The sequence below is a fragment of the Ochotona princeps genome, chromosome 3 (assembly GCF_030435755.1).
Source record: "Ochotona princeps isolate mOchPri1 chromosome 3, mOchPri1.hap1, whole genome shotgun sequence".
Taxonomy (NCBI): Eukaryota; Metazoa; Chordata; class Mammalia; order Lagomorpha; family Ochotonidae; genus Ochotona; species Ochotona princeps.
In genome coordinates this window covers 60,497,670-60,523,325 of record NC_080834.1, presented here as the reverse complement: position 1 = coordinate 60,523,325, position 25,656 = coordinate 60,497,670, and the positions used below count along the sequence as shown (strand labels likewise).

At 36.6% G+C, this 25,656-nt stretch overlaps 1 long non-coding RNA gene and 1 pseudogene across 1 annotated transcript in view; both read left to right on the top strand.

The window, feature by feature from the left end:
* Positions 1–2,817: 2,817 nt before the first annotated feature.
* The window catches only part of LOC131479911 (uncharacterized), a 135,759-nt gene continuing 112,920 nt past the window's right edge, over positions 2,818–25,656 (top strand). Inside the window, exons 1-3 of the long non-coding RNA XR_009245167.1 lie at positions 2,818–2,943; positions 7,525–7,571; positions 8,321–8,457. This is a non-coding gene — a long non-coding RNA (uncharacterized LOC131479911). The remainder of the gene's footprint in view (positions 2,944–7,524; positions 7,572–8,320; positions 8,458–25,656) is intronic.
* Positions 15,153–15,240, top strand: LOC118758976 (U6 spliceosomal RNA; annotated as a pseudogene).

The window sequence follows — 25,656 nt, the reverse complement described above, 5'->3', positions numbered from 1 at the left end:
TTAATTGCATACACCATTAGTTTTAAATGGATGTCCTTTTATCATCTGTTATTTTCTCTTTCTTTTTTTTTTAAGATTTATTTATTTTTATTGGAAAGGCGGATATACAGAGAGGAGGAGAGACAGAGAGGAAGATCTTCCGCCCAATGGTTCACTCCCCAAGCGGCCGCAATGGCTGGAGCTGAGCCAATCCACGTGGGTACAGGGTCCCAAGGCTTTGGGCCGTCCTTGACTGCCCTCCCAGGCCACAGGCAGAGAGCTGGATGGGAAGTGGGGCTGCTGGGATTAGAACCGGTGCCTATATGGGATCCCGGCATGTGCAAGGCGAGGACCTTAACCACTACGCCATCACGCTGGGCCCTATTTTCTCTTTCTTATCTTTGTTCTCATTTCTCTGATTCTCACACGTTCCAGGTTAGTAGAGTACTTTTCAGTACAGGCAACCAATCCTGTTGTTTAGACTTTTGCTCAATTGTTTGGAGCATCTGAATAATTTTGAACATAATTTTAAAAAGGTAAACACCTCATTGTTAACAACAAATACCTTATGGGAAGTGAGCCAAAGAAACAGAAAATGTGTCTTCTCCATAGACATCTTTTTAAAATTGTTATTATCATTTTCTATGATACAATTTTGTAGGCATAGGGATTCTCCCCTCCACCTCCCCTCCTTCCTTCCCATTTTCACCTTGCTACTATTTCATCTCGTATTATTAGAAAAGCATAGCTCTGCTTCAAGAATCACAAGTCCAACATTCTGCTATTTAAGTGTATCATAGCATTGTAGTGTAGACAATGCTGGAAAATGTAGTATTATGCTGTCAAAGTACATTTAACAGCTTCATTAGGAGGTTTCCTTTTATTACAGAGTAGAGATCTTACTGCAACTTATCTTCACTTCCTGATATGCTAGTCTCCATCATACAATTCATCTATGAGAACATATGCATATACATGCTTACCTTTACATATATATACACATGTATATAGTATACATATGTATACTAGTATTTTGTATTACTGTTGCCATATATCAGAGAGACTATATGATATTTGTCCTTTTGGGATTGGCTTATTTGATTGAACATAACGTGTCTAGTAGGGACCATTTTGTTGCAATTGGTAGAAATTCATCTGAAATCTACTAACACCTGCTGGCATGGATGTGGGAAAAAAAGGTAATCACCATTTTTGGTGGGAGTGTAGGCTAATGCAGCCACTATGGAAGTCTGTATAGAGAATGAATCCTTAGACAACTGAAAATTGATCTATTGTATGATCCAGTTATTCCCCCTCCTGGTAATATACCCAAAGGAAGTAAAATCTGCTAATGAAAAAGTGACCTGCTACCCTATATTTACAGCAGCACAATCTACAATAGTGGAGACATGGAAACAGTCTAGATCTCTGTTGAAAGAGGGATGGATAAAGAAATGTTGGTACTTCAGCTCCATGGAATACTACACAGCCCATGGACATCATTCTAGCACATGCAACCCCCCAGTGGAAATGGGGGGTTGCTGAATTCCCTAGCAATAAGCAATATTTTTTCTGTTTATGAGGCACTCTTTTTCTAGAATTTTAATAGCTGATGGCAACTTAAATCATTTCTGGCTAAATTTTGATATAATTGCTGTTTTCAACACATATGGGAACTTCATGGCTATTCACATTGTCACTTAAATTGAGCTATGTGTATTGTTGAAAATGTCATCAAAGAAATTACTCTGTGATTATACATTGAAATAATAAGTTATTTTGCCCTCAAAGGGGCCTGGCAAAAGCAGCGGGGGTATAAATCTGATAATAATGAAGCAGGTATTCATCAGAAGAGAGATGGATATAACTTCCTAAATTCTTGCCCAACCCTAAAAACAAAAACAAAAACAAACAAGAGCAAAAACCAAAAAACCACAACCAAACCTTTAAGAGGATCTGTTCATAGAAGATATTCACGTTTATCATTGAGATTTTATTTATAATAGTGGCTGTCACACAACAAATGATGTAGCTGAAGTAAAAAGAAATTACTGCAAAATTGATTCATGAGTTTTAAGACATTGAAGAAGCCTTTGTGATCAATTCAGTTGTACTACAGGATTATTAAACTTCCAGTTAACTGATTAGTGCATGTTTACTTACAGCAACATTTAATTCAATTGGGGTTATAGTAAATTCAAGCATAGTCCAACAGGATTCTTGAGGAATCCTGGAACATTTTGCAGAACTCTTGTCCTGTAAATGCTAAGGCCACTAAAATGATCATGATCATGTATGTGAATGCAGAGAGACAATGCTGTCATGTAAAACTATGTGTAATTGATAATGGCAGAACAATTCCTCCATACTGAAGTTTTAACCTTGTAACACTTCAGAAGAGCATCTTTTCTAAAACATTACTCTGTGTTTGCACAAATACTCATTAACACACGAACACTAGCAAATACAAATACAATAACTGGGCTCATAGATTGGGTATAATTATCTGAAAAGACACCCAAGATCACTATTTAAAAGGAGTCAATATTTTCTTTTTCATCTTGGTAGACATACATCAGTTGTGTTTAGAAACAAGTTTACCAAAACCGAACAGCTGTTAATTTATTTTTCTACTTACTTGTTTTAGATAGAAAAATAAAACCAGGGAGGGGGGAGAGAGAGAGAAAGAGTGTGTGTGTGTGAGAGAGAGATGGAGAGAGAGAGAGAGAGAGAGAGAGAGAGAGAGAGAGCACTCTCACTCACAAGTTCGTTTTCCAATGTCTGGAGATAAACCATAGCCTAAACCGGGAGTGCAGAACATCATCCTGGTCTCCCACAGGGATGGCCAGAATCCGGGTACTAGAGCCATCACAGTTGTCTCCCAGCATCTACATTAGCAAGAACCTGGAGCTGGGAATTGAAGCCAGATATTCTGCGGCAGAACAGAGCATCTTAATCACTAGGGTAAATGTACCTCACATCTAACAGTTTTAAATCAACAAAACTTTTTGGGTTCATTGAAAAATACACGCTCGTTTGGGGAGTGAACCATTGGATGGAAGATTTTCCTCTCTGTCTCTCCTCTCTGTATATCTGACTTTGTAATAAAAATAAATAAATGTTTAAAAATATATATTAGTTGTGACTTATGGGAAGCTATCTGTTGACATCTTCTAATAAGGTTGACATAGTGTCAGATATTAAAACCTATACAACGGAGGCCAAAATACAGATGAAAAATCTGAGCAAAACAGTGAAGCAATGCAAAATGACTGCATCATCAGCAGATGGAAGCACAGGGAGTGATCAGCTTTAAGAAAATATGATCATTAATGAGTGAATCAAAAAGATTTGTAAGGTGGGACTCAATGTGAGTGTAATATAGGAATTCCATAATCAATTGAAATGGACATTTAGAAAGCACTATTACCTTTCCAAGGTTATACATTTTACCTACAGAAAGTGTTTTCACAGCATTCACGGAAACATGTAATGTGGAGAAACACCTACATGATTTCAAGTTTTTTTGCACCAAAATGAGCTTCTCTTCTTTTTTTTCTGCAAGATTTTTGAAATTCACTCGTGTTTTCATCTGAATTACAGTTAGAAGCTTTAATGCATCTAAATAAATCTAAAGGAATTTCTCATTTAAACATTTTATTTATTATTTATTTGAAACACATAGGACCAGATAGCTCATCCACAAGTTCACTAACCAAAATTTTGGAATAGCTGGTCTGGGTCAGTCAAAGCTAGGATTGGAACTCAGTTTGTCTCCTTCACATGAGAGGTAAGAGCCCAAATATTCAAACATCAGCTGCTGATACCAGAATTCATATAATTAGGAAGATAAAAATCAGAAGTGGAGCTCAGACTCCAACACAGACAATCTCTCCCAGAATACAAGCATTCCGACTTACAGTTTAACTGCTGTGTCCAACTCCTGTTCCCTAACAACTGTTTAAATTTTCAAAGAAATAAATCAATAAGTTAATTAATTAATTAATTAATCATCATATATAAACCTATAAACAAATACAAAAGTAGAAATTATGTATGTGTGCTTTTGGAAAATAGTATGTTACAGGTTAACTGACAGACTTTTTTAAGTAAAATAAAATCATGTTACTTGTGAGAATTGATGGCCTCTTAGATTAAACAAAATACTGTAAATTTTGTGCTTTCATTTTTCACATTTCTTCTTATTCATTGTCACCTTTTAAAAAAATTTTTACACTCAATAAGACATCCAAATGCAACTCATAATAAGCAGAGAATCAGTCTAAGATTTCTATTAAAGAAGAGGAATACAGAGGTTAAACAGTTATGCTCTTGCCCCGTATTAAATAATAAGAATATAAGTCACAATTTTGCCATGAATGTGTTCACAGTCTTGCTGGGGAGAAAAATCACATGACCAGTGATCAGCTGTAATAGAAGGTGATACCTGCTGTGGCAAAGGTGCGTATGGACTAGTAGTACTGAACTGTGTACAGAACAATTATCCTGGGAAAGTCTGTGTAAACTTAGCAAAGGAGAGATTAGAAATTGAATCATCAGTAAGATTAGACAAAATAATAAAAAAAAAACATGTTTTGGGTAAGGGAACAACATAGACAGATTCAAAATGTCTTGCAAAACATAATAGTGTGAGGGCCTGGAGCAGTAGCCTAATGACTAAAGTCCTCTCCTGGAGTGGGCCGGGTTCTCACATGGTCACTGGTTCTAATCCCTTTGACCCTGCTTCCCATCCAGCTCCCTGCTTGTGGCCTGCGAGGGCAGTCGAGGACGGCCCAGGGCCTTGGAACTCTGTATGTGTGTTGGAGACCCGGAAGAGGCTCTGGGTTCCTGGCTACGGCCATTATGATCGCATGGGGAGTGAATCATCGGATGGAGGATCTTCTTCTCTGTGTTTCCTCCTCTCTGTATATCTGCCTTTCTGATAAAAATAAACTAAATCTTAAAAAAGAAATACCTAATAATGTGAGGATCAGAAGACAGAAAACACATGGCAGAGGAACTTAGAGAACCAGTGGAGAACCAAAGACTATGTTATTTGTAATTATGAAGAGATGATCATCTTAAGAATCACTGTACAAATTTTCCTTGGATTTAGAATCCTTTATTTTATTTTTTATTATAGAAAAACATGCATGAAAATGTATAATTTATATATGTGGAGTTTCGTAACATTAAGTAAATTTCTTGTTGTGGCGTCAATCTTTGTTTTCTGAGAACATAATTTTGTGGAAGATAAACTGGGAGTAAAATACCACTCTAAGTTATTACATATTCTAGTATATTGATGTTGAACAAACATGAAGAAAAGATAAATGGTAAAAATACACTTTCAGACTTTAGATATTTCAAGCTGTTATGGTTAATAATACTATTTAAATATAAGTATATATTTAGGTTTTTCATTTCATTTTATGAGGAATTTTATATTGACTCCAACTGATATGTTAAATTCTTAGATGCTGCTATTGTTTTAAAATTCTATATTTCTAATGAATGATCTTAGAAACATTTTACCTAGAATATAGTCCTTGCACGACTTAAGAAAGAAAAGAGTAATATAGCAATTTTAGAATAAATACAATATTTTTTAGTATAAAAAAGGTGAATTAAATATTTCAGTGGAGTTATGGTCAGTTTAAACTTAGAATTGGAGAATAATAAATAGAGACATTGGGTAAAATATGCAGGAGGAGGCAGATTTGAAGGGGGAACACCAATGAGTTCCACTGTATTCATGTTTTCATATATGTATTTCATATATATATAATGTTACACAAATATATGCATAAAATATATTATATATTTATATAAACATATATTTATAGGCACAAATATATGAAATATATGTAACATATCTACATATAATATTTATACATTCATATTATTTATACTACAAATAAGTAACATAAATAGATGAATAGCTACATACATATACTATATACAGATGTATGATATATGAAATATACGTGAATTTGTTCATATATATTTATGTATGTGAATATATATGTGAATATGTTAGTATATATTTATATAATATATAAGGATGTATTCATATACATACACATAAATATACGCTTGTGTATGTGTATATATATATCTGAGACATTTGAGTGAAGCCCATCAGTACACACCTGCAAATACAGCTTGGCATTCAGGAATGTTAAGAAACTACAGTCATTAGCTTTGTTGAAATAAACTCTTTAAAGCAACATGCACGAAACCGAAGGAAAAAAAGACAGAGGGATGGAGGCTGAATGAGAACTAGTATTTCAAAGCACTCCAGGAATAAGGAGTCAAAACATAAAGCATTAAGGTAGTAAATGATGCTGAAGATGTATAGAAAAATGAAAAAGGGATTGAATTCAAAATACAGCTGAAATGACCATTTTAAGGGATTTCAGCGTGAAGTTGTTAGAAAGGGCAGGGTTAATAATCAAATTGTTAGCTGAGGTTAAAAAAAAAATTCAGTGTTGAGAGAGAAATCAAGAAATACAAACCAAAAGTTGATTGTGTGACAACCAGAAGCTGCAGTTTTTATGTTTTCCATGTTCCCTCTTGAAAAAGCTTTGCTAGGAATGAGAAAACTCCCAAGTTGAGTCATAAATAGTAACGTATGTCGGAGTTTTAAATAATTTGAATGTTTACTTCTTTTGAACCCCTGGATACTATAGTAACAGAAGAAAATGATTGTTAAAATGCAATTACACCTGCAACACGGGTATACTAAGCCAAATGCTGATCTCATGTTGTGACTAGGACCGGGAGCAGGAGCAGTTTCTCTCACTCCTGGTGTTGGAGTGTGCATATTGCTGCCACATTGTAGCAGCACCCTTTTGTCTCAGGTCATGTCTAGAGTTTACCACAAAGCCATCACAGTACTCCAGCACTGGTTATTCTATTCATGGTCAGTCACTGATGATTGGGAATCGTTTTTGAGTAAATTCTTTCATGTTTTTTGTGTCTGTTACTAAGACCATATTTAAGAATTTATCTAGCATCAATTTGCACAGCAGCATTTGCATGTCATTTTATTACTTTCTTTTTTCTAAAGCCTTCTTGCTCCCTGCCTTTAATTGCCTTACTTTTAAAAGGCTTATTTCCATGGCAAAATGCATAGTTGAACTTTTTTTTTTTTTTGCATAGTTGAACTTTAAGCAAATATCTAAAGCAACTCTCACAATGTTAGACAAAGTTCTGGGTAAAAAGGTATTAGGTTCATATCTCTGTCTTAAACAACCAACCAAACAAAAAAAAAAATGAGAGAGAGAGAGAGAGAGAGAACTATGTGAAAACTGAAACTAAATATCTGCATTTGTTGGTTTTCTTCAAAGTTAATTTACCATGTGATGACTCATACGTAGCAACGTGAACCCATACCATGCTTCCTCATTCAATATAAATGCAACTTAGCACAAAATCTTCCCCAATTTCCCTGGGTACAGTTAATTATTTCATTGTCTATGTTTACATAGAACTCTGCTCCTGTATGTCATTTATTGCTTGTGTTGTGCAGTTGGTTTACAGATCTGACTCTCCTTTAGACTTTGACTTACTTGAGAGTTATTTGCGAGGTAAGGCTATCTCATTTATCTTTAGTACAAAAGCATTGCATTCATGACTCATAACAGATGCATGTAACTGAAACTCCTTCATTACATTATGAAATATATAAACACAAAAACCTTAGGTGTAAAACTTCATGGATCACAAAGTAGATCCAACTGTGGCAGCGAAATGATTCTTCAGAAAACTCACTTCTCATTCCCAGGGTCTCTGCCTCGCTTTTGCCACCAGAGTCACTATGCCTAAAAATAATCTCACCGAGGCTTTTAACCATAGATCAGTTTTGTAGGAACGTGTAAAACACTATGTCCCACAATTCTTGGATTCTATGCATTTTTTAAATAAAAGTTTTTGTGATTTTATTGCTTCTTCCTATTATATGTACATATGAATAAAATGCCAAGCAGGCTGATTTTGAACTCAGCATGATATAAAATTAATCATATGATAAAATATCAAGGAGTTTTAATACCTAACTTGAAGACAAGGTGAAGAGAGACGTATGTGATATACAAAGAGTGATAGTAATTTCTCTTTTTTTCCAGGAAGGTAGAAACCAAAAATTTTCTCTCATCAGTCAATCAACATCCAATTTCTATGTAGAAACGTAATGGTTGTTATGAACTGAATATTGTATTCCTCAAAATTCTCTTGTTGAGGACCCAGCACCATGGCATAATCAGTTAAGCCTCTGTTTATGGGTTTGAGTCCCAGCTGTTCTGTTACTTGCAAATTAGTTTCCCACTAATGTGTCTAGAAAAGCAATGGATGACTGCCCAGATACTCACTTTCCTGAACCCACATGAGAGACCTGGAAGAAGTTTTGGCTCCCAGCTTCTAACTTCAGACCCACCACTTCCTGTGCTTGTAGCTATTTGGGGAATGAAACAGCAAGTGAAAGATCTCTCTTACTTTGTCTCTCCTTCTCTCTCTGTGAATCTGTCTTTCAAATAAAAAAAAAATAAATCCTAAAAAAATTGTTTATTGAAAACCTAGCCCCTAATCTGTCAGTATTTAGAGTTGAAGTCTTTTGGAAAGCAATTAGGGCTGAATAACTTCATCAGAGAAGGTCCTCCTAGTTGGACTGAAGACCTAGCAGGAAGACACTCTAGTCCGCTCTCTCAGCACTCCCACCTCCTGCTCATGTGAAGGGGTTCACTTGCGCACACAGCGAGGAAGGGATCATACAGGAGTCAGCAGATGAGCCCTCAGCAGACCACAACCATAGAATACTTAACTTGCACTTCCAGCCTTCAGAAACAGGAGGAATTAAAATTTCTTTTGTTTATTTCTTCAGTTTATGATATTTTGTTATGGCAGATTGAACAAAGAAAATGATAATTAATCATTTGTATTATACTCAGACTGCATGTTTTTCCATGTACTTGTCAAAAAACTTGATTTATTAGAATGTGTGCGGGAAAGACATGAGAAGCCCACTTCTGTCTTACTCTAGATGGTATATGTATTACTTTCTTAAATTAAATATTGCCATTTCTCTTCCAATTGTTAATGGTGTAATTATAATATTGCAAAATTTAGGTTACTTCTTTTGCTTACAACAATAGTTCTCCAAGAAAATAATGTTGCCCCACAACATTTTTGGTTGTCGTAACTTGTGGGAGTGTGTGAGAGAGGTAAGGAAGGGGACAGATCAAATTAGAAGCCAAAGAAGTTTTAAAATATCAGACAATGCATTCAGCTGTCCCTTCATAACAAAGGACTATATAGCCCTGACTCTTTATTGTGCTGATGTTGAAAATAATATGATAAAGGAATATCTGTAGAAAATATAAATTCTGCCTTATGTTAACTTTCTATGACCTAATAAAATTGGTTGGATTCTGTGATGTCTAATATTCAGAAAAAATTGAATGATGTGTGCACATTAATTTATTTAACTTTAATTTTAAGGGAGTGATATAATTTTGATGGAAATTTAACTAGAAATATCTGGAGAAACTCAGGAACTAAAAATGCTCAGACATCACTTCTGATTCTTTCTGTTTCATGAGTTTCCAGGAAGAGACTGTCTGGGTTTAAATATGCAAATATGCTTTGGGCTAAACTCCATATTAAGTAGATATCATTATGGATATTCTGAATCAGAAAGATGAATTCTCCAGCACTTACTGAAACAACTGTATTTTATTTCCTAAGGTATCATATCATAATCTATATATCATTTTGATTCCTTGCCTGTGAAAATTAACAATATTAAAATATCTTCTCCAATGAAAGGATACCAGAAAGCTTAGTTTCCAAAGTGTAAGTCATGGATTTTCACTGTTTGGTTTCTCTTTTAGCAAACGATACTACAAAAAGTGTGATTTTTTTTTTCATATGATTTTGCCAAGATAAAACTCCAACCATTGGTGTCCCTTTAGTAGTAAAATACTGCTGTTTACCTCTTATCATGATTTATAATAAGGCATGTATATTACTGGAAAAGGAGGGGAGGACAGGAGGCAGCAGAGGAGACAGGATTACGCAGGGTCTGTATATATTATCACCCCAAGTCAGTAGGGAAGGCTGCTAAATGCTCTTACAACTGTAATAGCCTATCTCATGTTAATTCTAGCCTGAAGGTTTTGACACTTTTTGTTCAGAGATAATGGGGACAAAACTGCTCAACTGCTCTGCTGCTTTTTTTTTTTTTTTTCCCAAGGATGTCAAATAAATTAAGCAGCCTATGCAAACAGCAACACAAAAGCCTTTTGCTTTGTGGGAATTCCCAGTAATAACATGCAAGAGTTATTACCCTTGATACTTAGTGGATTTTTTAATGGCTAGTAATAATCATTTTGATTGAATATTGGCTTATAATAGGCTTGTAAAGGAATTTAAGCACCCTTAACTGCTTTCAACCTTAGTTTCATATGCCTAGGGAAATCCTCAAAACAATAGATCTTGGAGTCATTAACATGGAAATATTTTATAAAAATGAAAGTTAATAATACCTATTGACCTTAATAGTGAACCAATTAAAATTGACTGTTTATATTAACTTTTATTAATTCATTATATTATTGATCTTTCTTAGTAAAATGCAATTTAATGTTCTTGGGTGTTCAGCTCCATCCTATACAAAGGTATTAAAAAATTTTACAATTTTTATATAAATCATATGGGACTATATTTAGTCAATCATGATTCCAAGTATTGTAGACTTTCTTAACTAGTAGGGGGAAAAATCAAGATGCTTATCAAAAGAAATTAATATCATTTGAAATATTATAAAACAAGATCATTTTGTTGGATATTTATGTCTCCTTCACCAGAATGCTTCTAGGCTCTACTGTATTTTACAAGATGCTCTGAATCAGAAAAACATCCCCCAGACTCTAATCTACTGAAAAATATATGAAGTGATTCCACTATGAGGAAAAGGAATCCAGTAAAGCTTAGCTTCCATGGCATGAGTGGACGGTGAGGGAAGCCAGTTTGAAGTTAGATTGGACTCTGAAGAATCATGAAAAATGATTTCTTACTTGTTATTTTATTACTTGCTATCTGTCAGAGCATGATGGTATTAGTAACTGAAAAAATACTGGAGACCCTGGAGTCTTATTGCCCAAAGGAGACCATAGTGTAGAGCTACGGCGAAGATGGCTATAAATTGAAAGGTCTGAAGCTGCCACTCTTTCCCAACTTTGTAGCTACTGTAGATAAAACTGATGAACTATCCTGCAATGCCAAGAATTTCCACTATTATATTTTTTTAGGTGACTATTAAAAATACTTATACATTACTCTTACTACTTGCTCATATATATTTTAATATTTCTTCAGCTTCATTGGTTCATGATTCTGATTCTATTCTTAAGGTGCAATACTGGAATGCTTACTATGTCTTTACATAGAGAAAGAATCTGATGTTTTCTAGCACATCCACAATATCGCCAGAACGTTAGGTTAATTAGGGTAGAAAATCATGTAATAGGCTTTCATTTAATAGTCACTGCATTAGTAAGGGTATGCCTGCATACTCTCACATATTTACACGGACTACTTGCTCAACATAATGCAAAAAACTAAAGTGGTAAAAAAACAATTGGTTATAATTTTAGGGCATATTTCTTAACTAACAAAATTAGTGGTGACGATCCACAATCAACAAACTACGAATGCTGAATTATGTACATGCTCAGACTATTAGATTGAATAAATCAAGTGTTCCAATATATTGAACCCAAAATGGATTATGCTTCTTCTATTCCTGATTACAAAAGCACATTTGAAAATTGATTCTAGGGCTGTTGGCAAGGAATAGGTCTCAACATTTATCCAGTGGGATAGGAAAGAAAAACTCAATGCACAATTTCACCTCATTAGTAACGTATTCTAAGCTTGGACTTAAACATAGCAGCAAATTTCATATTGCCCATAAAATGCATATTAATAGGTGATCACCTGTTTTCAAATATTCTTTCTTGGCCAGTTGTGCTTCCCCCACACCTCGTTAATGGCTTTTCCCTGCCACCCTGTAACTATCCTGTGACTTCAAGCCTGCCTTCTTACCACACAGCCTTTTCATGAAGTCTCATACCAGATTCTTGGCTGACACCTGACTAATAGCAGGGTTGATTATCAGCTCTTCTTAATTATCTTTCCCACAGCTCATCTCCATTAGCTTAGATAATTGGCTGTATGTGTAACAATCATAAGTGGAACAATGTGCTATAGGGAAAAAAATTCAGGATGAAAAATAAATCTTTTATTAGTATGAATTTAGCTGTATGGTTGTCAGATGTTGTAAGGCATCTGGAGTTTGGGGGAAGCATGTATTTTGCTTTGTTTGGGAAAGTCATTGTAAATTCATTGTGAGATTTTTCAAAGGATAGGAGGAAACATTGAGTGCATTTTTCATTGAGAACTATTCAAGAAAAAAGAGTTTTGATGAGGGAAAATTATTCTTTCATGAATGAAGCAGCAAATAATCATGAGAACTGATGAACAAAAAGACTGATCAGGAGTTTCAGAGCTGCCTGGAGGTCCAGATGAAATGACGCCAAAAATGCAGGGCAAACTGGCTCACAACAGAATCTTTAACAAATAGAAGAAAAGTCTCTTATCTACATTCCATGAGTCAGTTTTATAGATTTTTTTTTTCACAACTTTTGTCTCTAAGTCAGGTGTTATGCTTTCTAAGTGGACTCCGCCCACTCCCCCCCAAAAAACAAGAATTAAGTAGATATAAACATTTTTACTTTTATGATAAATGATGAGATTTAAATCCAGCCAATATGACATTAAAAGATGCTCTGGGATCCAGTATATCATTTGCATCATTTAGTCCAGATCCACTATGCCATTTACATCATTTGGGCTATCTCAAAAAGCATAGTTCACAAGGGTTTGCACTTTGGGATAGTAAGCTAATCCTCCGCCTGTGGTGTCAACATCCCATAAAGCACCAGTTCATACCCGGACTGCTCCATGTCTGATTCAGGTCTCTACTTCTGCCTGGAAAAGCAGGTAAGAATGGCTCAAGGCTTTGGGCCCCCACACTCACCTGGAGGATCCTGAAATTCCTAGCTCCTTGCTCCGGATCATCTCATCCCAGTTGCTGCACCCATTTGAGGAGTGAACCAGTGAATGGAAGATCTCTCTCTTGCATTCTCTCCATGACTCTGCCTTTCAACTAAAAAAAAAAATGACATAGTGTTTTTTTTTTTTGGACAAAAAAAAAATCTCCAGTTGTATTTCCTTAGAAGTAAATACACATCAGCCACAAAAATTTAAAAAAAAATCTTAAAATTTTTATTTATTGATTTTCATTTTACTTGTAAAACAGAAAGATAAATAAACAAAGACTGACTTTCCCAAGGCTTTTAGTAGGGAGGGCTGAGCCAAACCAAAGCCAGGGGATCCATAATTTAACCCAAGGCATTCAGATATGGGATGTGGATTTCCTGAACTGAGCCCTAACCACTGAGTCCCAAGGCATTCTGACATGGGATGTGGATGTCCTTAACTGAGCCCTAACCACTGAATCAAATGTTCACTTCATACATGAAACTTTTATTAACTATCTGTAAATAGTGAAATACCAGAAATAGAGGAATCGATCATGAAAAAATGTTGACTTAATTGCCAAAGCTTTTTCGTTAGTAGTCAAGATATCAGATAATTCAGAAATTTCCAGATAGAAACAGAATGAGAAAATTGTTAATCTGTAAAATAATACAAAAAGTTTAAGCAAAATAATATAGCAACCAAATAGTACAGCAAATAATAACAGCAAAAAAAAAATTTTGTTTTTCTGTTAGATTAAATAATAATGTAATTTTCTTTTCCACAGTATGATTTCACTAATATAATTAGGCTTTTAAAAATCTGTTACCCCAGCATTTAGATGGCCTACTAAGACTGCTTGGAATTTTATCACTGTGATACCAAGAGGAAAAACAGAACTTTGCTCTCAAACCTGTGATGAGTTGATGTTGAAAACAAACAAAAAAACATGTACTAAAAAAGAAGCCTACTTTGAAGTGATTTATTAACTATGCTTTGTAAGAGAGAATTTTAAAAATGCAGGCTTCATCCTGCTTTATTCACTTTCTGTTCTGGTTGAAGTGTTTAAAGTGGAAAGGTTTTCATTTGTGTTTTTGCTGACTCTTACATTTCATACAATAGGCCTTGTTATTAAGGGCCTGATCATGGTCACTGTAATTTGCAGTGTTAGCTAATTTTGAAAGTACTAGCAAATTTCAAATTAATTAGACTATTTTGGGTTCATTAGTGTCCATAAAGGATTTTATGCCTGTTCATTTGCTTTTAATTCAGTTCAGGGGACAAAATGTTTAAAAATGCTGCTTTTGTTCAACTTCAATAATAAAGTGGTTTCACTCTTCACCTGAAACATGAAGATAGTAATCACAAAGACAATAGAATCATAATTTAGCCATGATGGAGCATAGACTGCTATCCTATTTGTTTATATGTAAATCCCAAAGTATGGAGTAAGATCAATGTCTAATAAACCCTCCTCCTCACCTTCCCTTGCCGTCCTACAGAAATAAAAAAAAAAAAAAAAAAGCCCACAGGTTTTGTAATTTCATGCATCTTTACGTAGAGAGGTCAACATTCTCAGCATTCCTTGTAATCAAATAATCTATTAGGTTTGTGAGGTTAACTGCTTACAGCTACACAACTTGTAGCTTAATTGCTTCTCATAGTACAGGAGTTAGAAATGTCTTTCTGGCCCTTATCCCCAAAGCGGGAAACCCAGCCTGAGGCACAGAAAGTGAAGTACAGGAAACAGTAGGTAGCATAATTCAACCATGTCAAATTAATGTTGCTATCCTGGGAAAATAGATAGCATAATGAAAGAAGGATAAGGACATTTAGGAGAGGGAGTCCTTCGGCAGGACAGCCTTCTGTCTTCTATTCCTGTGCAGAAAATAATGATTTGTTCCTCATTAAAAACAATATTCTGGAAACTACCCCTTAGAGAATAGATGCACAATTTGGAATCATCCCTTCATTCTTCTTCATTTTAAATGTATGCTTTCCTTCCTATCATAGCTGTCTATGTTTTCAAAAAGTAAAGGTGTGTAACTAGAGGAAGGAAATAAATTGAGGCTGGCTTCAGCAAGACATACACTAAAATTGGAATGATGCAGAGAAGATTAGCATGGCCCCTGTTCACAGGAATCAATTGAATATATTTCTTCTGTGAAGTCCAATTAATAAATCTCTGTGTGTGAACTCTGCTCCTATGGTTGAAGTCATCCTCACTCCTGTTAGAAGATAGATTATCAGCAGAGAAAAACAGCAAGTTTCTGTTTGCAATGATAGATTAGGGGTTGGATGAAAGTATGCCCTGAACTTGGTTGAACAACCAACTAAACACATTTAAAAATATACTAGGTAAAGAAAGAGAAAATGCCCTTCCAGTGGAATCTTTTCCTTTACGCATAATCTGTATTTTCCAGATTTTGCTTTATATGAAAACAGGAACAAATGGTGTACCAACAGGAGTAGGAGAAATCTTTTTGTAGCTTAGAAATGAAGAGCTGAGAATTTAAGTGAGAAGCAAGCAAAGACGGTCTGTCTGCCAACACTGGGCCTAAGCAGAGGAAACTAGGATGGGTTCCATTACATCTGTTGCCCATCACTTTTGTCTGAGCAGCTGAGGGCACACATACAGTGTTAAACATCATTTGAAACTGTTTTAACTTGAGGAGGAAGCAGAGTCTTGGCCAAATAAGCAGGAAGACATCTCATCCACTGGTTCATTCCCTTAAATACCTTCAGGGTCAGGCTGGAACAAGAAGCCAGGGATTCAAGCCAGGCTTCCCATGTGGGTGGTAGGAACCAAAGTGCTTCTGAGGGTGCACGTTAGCAGGAAGAGGTGGGAAGTGTAACCCAGATCTTCTGATATCGGACATGAGCATTTGAATTAATGTTTTAATCATTTAGGTCAAATGTCAGCTCCTTTAATCATAATAGTTAAAATTTACTGAACATGATAGGCAGAAAGGGTAAGTGATGCCCATGAGTATAGAATGATCTAGGATAGTGAATAGAGAGAATTTTCCATTTCTATAATTGAAGAAATCATATTTTGTCCTGCCATGACAATATGTATGTGAATGATCTCATTACATTCAACAAAGTGCTTAAAATGCTATTAAATGAGAAATTATAAATTACTATTAGAAAACTACCTAAAGACACAAATTTCACACCAAGTTTTATACGATTCATACAACTTAGAAAATTATAGCTATTCAAGTATTAAAGTATTAGCTCTATTCCTGAAATAAGCTGGAATATGAGTGCAGAGATTATTAAAAAACAAGATAAAAAACCATCTTATCCATTATTTGTTTTAATCAGCAATAGCAAATGAGATATGACCTGTTCCAGATATTTGGACTCCTTAATGTGTTGTAGCAAACAGATTGTTGTTCATATTATAATAGATTGGACTCATTGACGGGAGGAGAGATTGCATTATAATTAAAATGTTGTTGAAGAGGTTATCAAACATTTCTCCAATGTTCTCTCAAGTTCCTCTAACAGGCCTGTACAGTGCTTTTCATAAACATTTTTTGTCATTATTGAGAAAACTTTTCAGTGTTTGAATGTTTGATTTCCTTTTCAGAGGGAAACACTTTTTTTTTTTAATGATCTATTTGAATGCAACTAATGTCTATAGCTAACAGGAGCTGAATTCTAGGATTCAAGGAAAAATCCAATGCTACAAGTGTATTGCATGTGATTCTTATACATTTCAGAGTAGTTTATTTCAACATTTAACTTAGAAAACTGCCTATTCAGTTTCTGAAACAGCAAAGTTACACTAAAATAACACATACACGCTTATTTATATTCAGGGAACTAAGGAGAGGCATTTGGAAGCATTTCTGTGTTTCTGGATTAAGTAACAAAGTAGAAAGTGATGCTACTATTACATTGAGACAATATGAAGAGGAGAAACCTTCAGTGGAAGATGGTGGTCAAGGATTCTATCAACTGCACAGCAAGACTTACATGTGCTTATACACTTATATGCAAGGAATCTATACTGGATTTACTGTATTCGTAGCATTTATTCTCTGTTTCTGTTACTTTTTAATGGATTTTTAAAACACATTGAGAGAAATGGATTTCACTTAAAATTTCAGGCAGGATTCTGCCCCTCAGGACAGAAAGCCGTAACAAACATTCTTCGAACATTTGTACAGACTTGACTGGCTTACTATGATTACAGACACATAGTTGAAACACTAATTTTATTTCATTTGTTACAATTTTTATTTGATTTGATTTCAAAGGCAGAGTTACAGAGAAAGGTGGGCACACGCACATACAGAGCTCCCAGCTGTTGGTTCACTCCCTAGATGACTGCAGTAGCCAGGGGCTTTTGCTAATTCTTCCACATGGGTACATGGGTCGAAGCACTTAAACCACATTCACTGCTTTCCCAGGCATATTCACAGGCAAAGAGATTGTAAATGAAGCAGCCTGGACTTGAACAAGCAGCCATATGGGATGCTGGCGCCGCGGGTGGAGCTAGCCCCAAACACTAACTTTGTAACACATGTTTATGCTGAAAGTTAAGAAATCAAATTAACTGAGTTCTACAGGTTGTTTAAAATAGATATCACTTTGTTTACTTTTGAAGTGACTACTCCCATTCAACTCACTAAAAAAAGGTAGAGGGAAGGATGTGATTTGCTGACATAGAACCAACAGGGTTCAGTTTGAAAATCTTGAGAATTAGCAAATGCTTCCTGTTATTTGTGACTGAAATTTTCTGGTTTTCTAAAGCCAAGTAGATTGGTTACTCTTTGTGCATTTCCATGTTGTAACTAAAACTAAATAGGCAAGATCTCAGACGTACGAACAGGTGAAAAAATACCAGTTAGTCAATGTTCTTCTCATATGTACATAGATCCCTACATTAGGTCTCAGTACAATTAAAAACAGTAAATTATTCCTAAATAATACTTCGTCCTAAATTACTCAAGTGGTTGTGACGTTTTACAGGAATGATCATTACTGTACTAATATATTCATCCAGAGGTAGAGTTTGTCTCCATTCGTTGGATCTAAGCTGACCTTCTAATTTACTTTGGCCAATACAAACGTAGAAATTATATACTCATTCTGAAACCAGCATCAAGTGGACATAAATTGGTTGGTTTATTTGCTTGCTCCTTTTTTTGTTCTTCATCGCTTTTGACTACTATGTGACTAGGTTAGGTTACTCTATACCAGGATGATAGAATGGTTCATCTCTCTTTGTTGCCCTGAGAAGACAGCTGATCAACATCCAGACGTGTGCTGTGTCATCCCAGATGTCAAGCACATGGCCTCTCCACTAGCTCACCAGTACATGCACAAAATCAGGCAAGATCAGCCAGGGCTGTCCTAGATCAGCAGAGGCAGTAGATCCAGTTGACCCCTCTGAATTTTGGAATGATCTAAAAGATAACTGACAGAGGAACAGTTTTAAATAAATTGTTATCGAGCAAAATTTGCCTAAAGATTTTACATTTGCTGTTTATGGAGTAACCGCAGATATTTAAAAGACATTTATGGGAGTCAGTGGCTTGGTCTGTTTTGTTCTGCCGTAACAAAATAATGCACATGGGTTTATAAGCAACACCATTTCTCGGCGCTCTAAAGGTGGAGAAGTCCTAAGTCAAGGAGGTGGCATCTGGTGGGAATCTTCTTCCTGGGTCATCCAGGCAAGAAGAAGTGGGGTTCAGGGACAGTAATATAAACAGGGTTGGAGTCCTGAGATAAAGGAATTAGTCCATCCAGTCACCCCCACTATCACGCTCTGGTCACTAATCAGTACTACCTACTCTCCCCTTCTTGCAATAGAGACTAATTTGCCATTGCATTCCTTTGGGGAACATTTTCAAACCATAGCAAGAAAAATCAAAATAAGTATGTAGTTCCAGTTATCCTATAAGCAAAGTACCCACATTTTAACCACAATCATAGCTTTTTTAATTTATGTTTTTCTTATATTTATGATATTTGGGATTTTTTTGATTAGAAAGATCATTTGGCTATTAAAGAATAGCAGTGTTACTATTGTTAAAAAGGGAAGTGGGAGGATTTACTCCGCAGTGGCTGGAGCTGTGCTGACCTGAAGCCAAAAGCCGTGAGCCTCTTCCAGGTCTGCCACACGGGTGCAGGGTCCCAAGGCTTTGGGCTGTCCTCCACTGCTTTTCCAGGCCACAAGCAGGGAGCTGGATGGGAAGCTTGGTTGTCGGGATTAGAAGTGGCGGCCATATGGGATCCTGGCACACGAAAAGTGAGGACTTAAGCTTCTAGGCTACTGCATTGGGCCCGCCTGTCCAATATTAGTGGTTCAGGTTTAGCCAGTTTCTACTGAGAGCTGCAGAGTAAAGTATAACTAATTATTAATCTACACTTCTGGGGTTGAGGTCTTATGGCTTTAGTTCAATTGAAATTATTTACTTGCAATAAAGAATGTTTTAAAATTGTTTAAAATTATCTTTGGACATGGCACTGTAGCTACTAGTTAGAGTCCTTGCCTTGCAAGTGCAACGGGATCCCATATAGGCACTGGTTCGTGTGCCCACATCCCTGCTTCCCATCCATCTCCCTGCTTGTGGCCTGGGAAAGCAGACAAAGATGGCCCAAAGCTTTGCGACCCTGCACCTGCGTGGGAGACATGGAAGAGACTCTGGGCTCCTGGCTTTGAATTGGCTCAGCTCCAGCCACTGCGGCCGCTTGGGGAGTGAATCATTGGATGAAAGACCTCTCCTCTCGCTCTCTCCTCATCTCTGTATATCTGACTTTCCAATACAAATAAACAAATAAGCCTTTTAAAAAAATATCTTTAATAAATTGACTAATTGAAACACTTCCTCCAGGCCAATGGGGCTAGGTCATAGCAACTGCCGGCGAGTGTTGGATTGGGGGCAGCCATGTTGGACTTGTCTGTAGCACCCTCCAGCACTTGTGAGGACTGGGACTGTGGCTGGGCCTTTTAGGGTGTATCTGGGGGTGCTTCTGTTAAACAATAGTGATCGCTGGTGCACAGGAGAGTCTGGGCTGTTTACAGTCCAGGCTGGGCTAGGCTGTAGCACTCACAGATGAGGACTGGGCTAGAGGGAACAGGCCAGGCAAGGCCAAAGCAACTGCCAGAGAATATCAGGGCTGGATGCAGTCAGAGTAGGGCTTCTTTGGAGTCACCCCGACTTATGCCACAGCCAGTGCTGGACCTAAAGGCTGGCTCAGCTGGGCTGGGCTGGGCCAGTCTGCAGATCTCAAACATGTCACATGAGAGCCAGGGCTGGCACAGGACTGGCCAGGCAGCTGTATACACTCCTATGTGCATTGGATGGCACAGGGGGTAGACTGAAACCACCCTGCAACAGCTCGCACACCCCAGAGCAAGGTCTGAGGACCTTCCAGGTGAGGCTCTTAGAGGGTTCCTCAACAAAGACCCTTGTGCTCAGTCCCTGGTACGGGGGAAGATCCACACAGACACTTGCTCTAGCCCTAGACCTGTTGTAGGACTGATTGCCTCGTTACTGGGCCAGGAATTAGCCAGCTGATCTAGAGCAACAGAAGACTCTGAGTACTTCATCAAAGATGTAAAGACGTTGAACAATACTAGGCTCTACAACAAGCACGCAGGCTGGGGGCACACTGATCTAAGCTGAAAACTTCTCAGAGCACTTAAGACCACTCAGGTAACACCCATGGAACATTTTTTCCGCACATCTGGGCTTCAAAGGCATCAAACAACCCCCTCCATCCTTGGGCATGCTGAAGTGGTGTGACGGTGAGCAGTGTGGTTTCTCCCACCTCATCGCCCCACAGACAGAGGAGGGAAAAGCGAAATATTGTCTCACCCAGCTTCTCCCTGTCCACCCCTCTCCATTCTAGTAAGAGGCCCCCATGGGTCTGCGACTGCCTCACCCTTGTTAATAAATTTTTAAATGATAGTAAAAATGAAGCTACACACTAAAACAAAAATCCAAAACAAGAAACACTTCCAAGCAATAATGGCTGATATTAAAATAAATACCCTAATTTTAATGAAAAACTATGTCTATTTGTGATAAAATGGGTAGTCCAATGGATTCATTATATTGATATTTTTAATATTTAGTAAAACTATTAATAGAAGGGTTTGTGCATAATTAGCATGAACATGTCTATTGCCATTTTCCACATTTTCAGGGTCAAGTGTCGTCAGATAAGTATAGTGTGTTTATTCCTCCTACTTTATTTAGCAGATACTGATATAATTGCTCTGTGGCACATAGTGTCATGAATTCTCAATGACTATTAGCGCCCGTAATCCTCATCATGGCTCCAGACATAGTGCTGGATATTCAGGTCACACATGTCAAATTTGAGACAAAGAGAGAGAAGAATGATAAAGAAATTTGATCAGATTACATGTATAATAAATAACAGAACGTGGATATTAATACAAGAAATCTAACGTTTGTATTTTATGACTATTCTATAAAATGTCTTCATTTTTGTATCAATCACAATAATTTATTTTATATTGAAGCAATATTAACTATTTGATCTTATCTTACATAAAATTGATACTATTTCTTTTCCAAAACTGTAGAATAATTCACCTTTATCTTTTATATGACATGACACTCACGGTATCCAGGGCTGATTTTCATGGCTTTAAAGGTGTAACAGGATATTAGATAAACCTTGCAAGTGTCTTTCAAATATCTCGATGTTAACTTGATAAGTAAGTGTTAGGTATAGAAAAGTTCTCTAGTGTTTGAGTCAATAACATTATCAGTTTGCTGTAGTATATGATATATGTATGAAAATACACCTTGATTTAAAGTGAAGTTTCACAGCACTGGAAACACTGCAAATGCTTAATATTCTGGAGCCTGAGACTCCAAGGGAAGCAACAGATGGAAAGGAGGATACAGACACCATCGCCAGGGGTGCTTGCTAATTACCATGTTCTACAGTATGCCCCAGTAGTGTATGTAAATTGTCAGTTGTATATAATATTTATCACTAATGTCATCCTTTATCTGCAGGCTATTTTCAGAAGCTAAGTACTCTGTCCAAACTATTAACCACTTCATTTAGCTCAAAGTGGAAAGAGGGCTTTTATGAGTAGAAATGTATGGAGGTGGCAAATTCATAATTTAGTAATGCATCATGAATCCTTAACTTTTCCATTTAAATATTCTACTTTGTGGGGAAAATATAGGTTCTCTTTCAAAAGGTATGGCTATAAAATATTATCTACAGAAAATAAAAAATTATCCTAATGTGGCATAGTATCAAGATATTATTTCTCAGTCAACTTTTAGCTATATTTTTCCTTAGGGCAATATTTATTGCTGCCATTATAAAGTATTTTGACAGAACATAATTTGTGTAAAGCCAAATGCTGCAAGCAATTTTTTAAAAGGTAAGCTCAGCTTTATTGCAGACAAAATCAAATTGGCTTTTTAAACATAGGAGGCTATACAAGGAAATTTGGCTTCTATCTAGACAAAATCAATGCAATTTGAGTTGAAATAAAATGAGCTATTCAATAGTCTATTAAGAATGCATTCAAATTGTGTATGTTCACATTGAAAAGGTAGCTCTGTGATGACTAGAAATACAAATGTATCATTTGGAAATTTAGGAATGAAAGAGGTAGTATTTCAGAACATCTGGTATGCTGGCAAGTGTTTGACACTCACTGGGTCACAGTAAGAGTGGGAGTAGGGGGTGAACGTGTGGCAGCAGCACAGTGCTGTTCTGTGTGTGGCAGAAACAGCCTCGAAGGGGCCGTGTTTGTCCCTGTGGCTTCTCTCCTGATTTACAGCTTTGAGACTAGACTCATGAGGAAAAAGGGAGGCTTGCTTATATTTAGGAAGATTATAAATTACAATAAGAGAGGAGTTAAATGGATTATCGGTGTTTCAGAGCACAGATTTCTATTTCTGGAGGTTTCTGTTGGGTACACACGGATCAGCTGTGGCATGTATGAAGTCAGGGAGACTTATTTGGAGGGCTTATGAGCTTATGATCTGCCAGAGCAGTCGATGACAAGTAATATAAATTCCCTACAACATTCTGGAAAGAAAATAAAAGCAATGTTATGAAATGCTTCAAGTGAAGACCTGAACCAGTATTATGAATAAGGCAGAGGGGAAGACTTTGGGTAATAAGGCAAAGTGAAAGTTTGATGAGTTATCAATAAATGCATATTTATGTGAATATTCTTTCTCTAGTTTTAATTTCTTGTAGTTAAATGAGAGAGCGAGAGAGGGAGAGAGAAAGAGAGAGAGAGAGAGAGAGAGACTACTTGCTAATAGATTTCCTAAATGTCCACAGCAACTAGTGCCTGGACATGCTGAAGTCCAGACTTGAGAACTCCACCTGGTTCTCCCACATGGCTGTCAGGCACCTAAGTACTGAGTTCTCACTGCTGAATCCTACGGTGCACTCTAGCAGGGAGCTGGATGCAAACGGAGCCAGAACTCAAATCCGGCACCCAACGCAGAAGAAGGTTTGCAAAGCAGTGTGTAAACTGTTGCACCAAACACCTGAAGCTAGTTTTAATTTCTAATATAATGAATAAGTTCACTGGATGTTAAATGGTCTTGACACCAAGAAGATTGAGAAATATTGGTGTAGTTTTAATGAATGCAAACTAATTTGTCTTTTGGGCAGTGCAAACTAATTTGAATCAAGAACCTTGAAAACAATTGTTTCCCTGATATTGAAATTGATCTTATGGACATCAAATCTAAAATAATTATCAGAGTATGTACTAAGTATTATTTGTAGTAATTTTTAAAAGATTTATTTATTTTTATTACAAAGTCAGATATACACAGAGGAAGAGATAAAGAGAGGAAGATCTTCCGTCCGATGATTCACTCCCCAAGTGAGCGCAATGGCCAGTGCTGTGCTGATCCGAACCTGGGAGCCAGGAACTTCCTCCAGGTCTGCCACACGGGTACAGGATCCCAAGGCATTGGGCCATCCTCGACTGCTTTCCCAGGCCACAAGCAGAGAGCTGGATGGGAAGTGGAGTTGCTGGGATTAGAACTGGTGCCCATATGGGATCCTGGCACATTCAAGGAGAGGACTTTAGCTGCTAGGTCACACCGCCAGGCCCTGTAGTAATGTTTAAATAAATATTCCAACATTTATTAAGCATAGGATACACTACATTTACTGGTTAACATACCACATGGGATATTACATCCTGTACCTGGGTTCAAGCGCTGACTGTACTTGCTACTGATGCTGCCTACGAAGCAATGCCTCAGGACATTTGGGGAATAAACCAAAGGATGGAGAACCTAACTTTTGCCTGTCAGTCTCTGCCTTTCAAATGGAGCACATTAAATAAATAAGACATTTTTAAAATCAAGGAAATGAATGGTTTCTGTCCTTGATCTTCCATTTTTTTAAACCTTAAAACAACTTAAATTTGAAGAAATTATATGGGTTATTTCCAGTGATGGAAATTAGATTCTAAAGATTCATGGTGAGCACGAACATAGTTACTAGCTAACCTTTTAAAGTGTAAAGCAAGAAGAATTAAAATAATTGTGATATCAAAAATAAAATTAAGAGGTAATTCCATGGTCATTAAATGAAAGTCATATGTCTGATTAAATAAATGACAGTGTTTCAAGCTTTCTGTAAAATAGTTTTCAATATTTGGAAGACAAAATGTTTCTTTATATCTCTGACAAGGTAGTTTTACTTCCAGAAATCTGTGACAAGAAAATTATCAGAAAAGTTTGAATGCATTTACACAAAAAGTTTTATCAAAAAACTGGCTACAAAGAAACAAATAACAAAACCAGAAAACATAAACTGATTGTAAGATAGCCATACAATAATCTAATGTTAAGAATTAAATTACATTTAATGACCCCCAAGGAATATGTGTAATAATAGGGAGATATTTATGATATAATATTAAGTAAAGCTTAGGCTGCAGTTGGCACAATTCATTGTCCAGGGACTTAGACATATGTATTCATTAACCATCCTGTTCCATATGCTGAGAGAAGCCCTAGAATGAAACACAGCAGCATTTTTATTTTCAGGCATTTTAACATAAGCATATATTATTTTAAAATTTGAACCAATAGAAACAAAATGGGAATAATGGTGGATGCAAAATTTGCCAGGAAGAATGTGATGTGATTTGTGTTCAGACTTAAAATGATCCAGTTCCAGTTCCCAAGACAAATATGGTCTCTTCAATCCTTCCTCCCTCCCTCCCTCCCTCCCTCCCTCACTCCCTCCCTCTCTCTTTCTCTTTCTCTCTTTCTCTCTTTCTTTCTCTCTTTCTCTCTTTTCTTTTCTTTTTTCTTTTTCTCCCTCCCTCCCTCCCTCCCTCCCTCCCTCTCTCCCTTCCTTCCTTCTTTCCTTCCTTCCTTTCTTTTTCCCTTTCTTTCTTGCCATTTGTCATTTATTTCTTACTTTAAAAATCAGGCTACACAGAGAGAGGGAGAGACAGAGAGCCTTCTGTCTGCTGCTTCACTTCTGAGGTTGACGGAGTAGCTGAGCTGGGGTATATTTTATCAGCTCTCCCATGTGGATAGAAGCAATTCAAGTAACTGGCTT